At 45.6% G+C, this 4,143-nt stretch overlaps 1 non-coding gene across 1 annotated transcript; it reads right to left on the bottom strand.

The window, feature by feature from the left end:
* Window positions 1–295: 295 nt before the first annotated feature.
* Window positions 296–433, bottom strand: LOC114811704. The gene has a single exon (XR_003759400.1). It is a non-coding gene; the product is annotated as a small nucleolar RNA SNORA7 (small nucleolar RNA).
* Window positions 434–4,143: the final 3,710 nt, after the last annotated feature.

Here is a 4,143-nt window from a genome sequence, read left to right on the forward strand (position 1 = left end):
AACTAGAGAGGAGAAAAAGCTACTACCCTGCCTCTCAGGCCTCTCCACCCTTCCTTGCCATCTCACTCTGCCTCAGTTTTCCCAGCAGCCTTGGCTGAGGGCAGCAGCAGCCTCTAGCAGACAATAACAATGATAATAATAATAATAGTACTTGTTAAGCACTTACTATGTGCCAAGCAGCGTTCTAAGTACCGGGGCAGATACAATTTAATACAAGTTAGGTACAAGATACAAGACCCACATGCAGGCAACTTGAGCCTTCGCCCTTGATTCTCTCCCGTGCCGCTGCTGCCCGTCTTGCAGCGGATCGTCTTCCACTCGCTAGCCACTGCCCAAGCTAGGAATGGAATAGTTATGTCTCTGCCTGACTCTCCCTCTTTTAGTCAGGACTGGTAGAGTACTGGGAACTCTCCAGTTTTGACCCCGAGAGGGGTGTTAAGTGCTTACTAGGTGCCAAACACTGTTAGAAGCGCCGGAGTAGGTATTAGGTAGTCGGGTTGGACAGAGTCCCTGTCCCACATGGGGCTCACAGTCTTAATCCCCATTGACAGATGAGGGAACTGAGGCACTGAGAAGTGAAGTGGATTGCCCAAGGTCTCACAGCTGACAAGTGGCGGGACTGGGATCAGAACCCACGTCCTCTGACCCCCAAACCCGGTAGCAGTGGTAATGGTTGTCGTGGTAGTAATAGTAACAGTAATAATAATAATAATAATGTTGGTATTTGTTAAGCGCTTACTATGTGCAGAGCGCTGTTATTATTACTATTAGTAAGCAGCATCAGGATTTATTGAGCACCCATTTAGTGTGACACATTATGCTAGGTGTTTGGGAAGCACAGAAAAATGAAGTGATGTATTCCCTCCTTAGAGAGAACTGATATTTCTTTGCACGCAATAGGGAGTTCAACTACTCTTACTACTAGTAATAGAACTACTCACCAGATATGGTATAATGTCTCGTCTGTTAAAGCTGAGGCTGATACAAAATGACCCCTCTCTGGCCTGGAACGCCCTCCCTCCTCAAATCTGCCAGATAATTACTCTCCCCCTCTTCAAAGCCTTGCTGAAGGCCCATCTCCTCCCAGAGGCCTTCCCAGGGTAAGCCCCCTTTCCTCATCTCCCACTCCCTTCTGGGTCACCCTGACATACTCCCTTGGCTCTTTCCCCCTCTCATTCATTCATTCATTCAATACTATTTATTGAGCGCTTACTATGGACAGAGCACTGTACTAAGCGCTTGGAATGTACAAATCGGTAACAGATAGAGACAGTCCCTGCCCTTTGACGGGCTTACAGTCTAATCGGGGGAGACGGACAGACAAGAACAATGGCAATATAATCAAGGGGATGAACATCTCATTAAAACAATAGCAAATAAATAGAATCAAGAATAGAAGCTCTCCCCACAGCACTTATGTATATATCTGAAATTTTATTTATATTGATGTCTGCCTCCCGCCGCCTAGACTGCGAGCTCATTGTGGGCAGGGATTGTCTCATTGCTGTATTGTAGTTTCTCCAGCGCTTAGTACAGTCCTCTACACACAGTGAGTGCTCAATAAATACGATTGAATGAATGAATCAATCCCTTCCCATCCTATCTGGGAGTTCAATGCCGAGAAGCAAACTCAACTTTCTAAACATTTATTTAACATTTGGCAATTTTATTTTTCTTTTTTGAGTGGGATGGGGCCCAATCCTACCCCGGGGGAAGGCTGACTGGAAATCAGAAATCCTAGACTTGGATGTCAGCCTTACTACTCAATTGTTAATTAAGAATAAGATTGAAGTCTCTTTGGCTCACTTCCCTCATCTGTAGGATGGATTGGCAATATTTTCCTAACCCTCAGGGATTGGAAAGGGAAAGGAAAAGAAAACATGCAAAGTGTCCCTTTGAAGAGAGGACTTTGTATAGGGGAAGAGTGTGATGCTTTGACAAAAGATAGGACTTGGAATTAGAAGTGTTAATTTCGGAACCTGCCTTGGCCTTTGCCCTGGGAAAGATTTGGGAACCTTGAGGTTACCACTCAACAAATAGAAAGCTAGGCTACAGAGAAGCAACATGGCTTAGTGGATAGAGTACGGGCCGGGGAATCAGAAGCACCTGAGTTCTAATTCCGGCTCTGCCATACGCCTGCTGTGTGACCTTGGGCAAGTCACTTAACCTCCCTGGACTTCAGTTACCTCATCTGTAAAATGGGGATTAAGACATTTGAGACAGCGACTGTGTCCAATCTGATTAACATGTATCTATCCCGGTGCTTAGAACAGTGCCTGGCACGTAGTAAGTGCTTAGCAAGAACCATAATTACTATTGTTATTACCAGAGGATTCAGTAGCTAGAGCTGTCTGAACCTTTATTTCTGTTCTGAAATGCTACTCAACTCCTTTTTACTTAGACTATAAACCCCACGTAGGATGGGTACCGTGATCGGATTTTCTTGTATTGACCCTAGTAATTAGTCCAGAGCTTGGCACATAGTAAGGATTAAACAAATGTCACAGTGATTATTATTATAGTCAACTGTATCGTTGCAGAAAGTGAGAAACTAACAGAACTTATTTCTTTAAAGGAGGGACTTTACTACTAATAATAATAATGTTGGTATTTGTTAAGCACTTACTATGTGCCAAGCACTGTTCTAAATGCTGAGGTAGATACAAGGTCATCAGGTTGTCCCACGTGAGGCTCACAGTCTTCATCCCCATTTTACAGATGAGGCAACTGAGGCCCAGAGAAGTGAAGTGACTTGCCCACGGTCACACAGCTGACAGGCGGCAGAGCCGGGATTAGCACTCATGACCACTGACTCCCAAGCCCCATGCTCTTTCTACTGAGCCACGCTGCTTCTCTTACCACCAAAGATTGTGGGTTTCACTTCTCTTACAACCAAAGATTACTAACCACCAAAGATTGTGGGTTTACATTATATTTACCGTTGCATTACATTTCATCTGGAAATTTAAAATCTCCGGATGAGCCCTAAACCATTAGAAGCCACTCACCTAAGATATTCCACCCAAGGAGAAGAAAATTTGGGGTACAAAAATAGCATTCGACATGACATAGAAAAGTCCCATTGATCGAAAGGTAGTGTTGCCCAGTGGAAAGGTCATGCACCTGGGAGTCAGAGGCCATGGATTTTAACCCATGACCTCTTGACTCCCAGACCTATGCTCTATCTGCTACATTATGCTGCTTCTTCTTGAAGGTAGGAGGAATTGTGAGACTCAGAGAGCGAGAGAGATCAGGGCTGGAGATGTAGATCTGGGATTCACCCACATAGAGGTGGCAGTTGAAGCCATGAGAGAGACTGAACTGTTAGACAATAAGCCCAGTGTGGGCGGGGAGTGTCTCTCTTAAATGCTGAATTGTACTTTCCAAGTGCTTAGTAAAGTGCCCTGCACACACTAAGTGCTCAATAAATATGACAGTGAATGAGAGAACGAGTTCTCCAAGGGAGTGGATGTAGACGGAGAATTCATTCATTCAGTCATATTTATTGAGCGCTTACTGTGTGCAGAGCACTGTATTAAGCGCTTGGATGGCAACAGATAGAGACAATCCCTACCCAATAACGGGCTCACAGTCTAAAAGAGGGAGACAGACAGCAAAACAAAACAGTAGTGAGACATCGATACCATCAAAATAGAAAAATGGAATCATTGATATATACACATCATTAACAAAAGAGAGTAATAAATAATACACCCAAATATATGCAAGTGCTGTGGGGAGGGGAAGGGGATAGAGCAGAGGGAGGGAGTAGGGGGAATAGGGGAGGGGAGGAGGGGCGGAGGGAAAGGAAGGACTCAGTCTGGGAAGGCCTCCTGGAGGAGGTGAGTTTTCAGTAGGGCTTTGAAGAGGGGAAGGGAGTTAGTTTGGCAGATAGAAGGGGATCCAGAATTGAACCTTGAGGGGCCCCCACAGTTAGGGGGTGATGGGCAGAGGAGGAGCCTGCGAAAGAGACTGAGAATGAGCGGCCTGAGCGATAGGAGGAGAACGAGGAGAGGACAGTGTCAGTGAAGCCGAGGTTGGATAACACCTCCAGGAGAAGGGGTGGTCGACAGCAACAAAGGCAGCTGAGAGGTCGAGGAGGATTAGGATGGAGTAGAGGTCGTTGGATGTGGCCAGAAGGCA

Source organism: Ornithorhynchus anatinus, chromosome 4 (genome assembly GCF_004115215.2).
Source record: "Ornithorhynchus anatinus isolate Pmale09 chromosome 4, mOrnAna1.pri.v4, whole genome shotgun sequence".
Taxonomy (NCBI): domain Eukaryota; kingdom Metazoa; phylum Chordata; class Mammalia; order Monotremata; family Ornithorhynchidae; genus Ornithorhynchus; species Ornithorhynchus anatinus.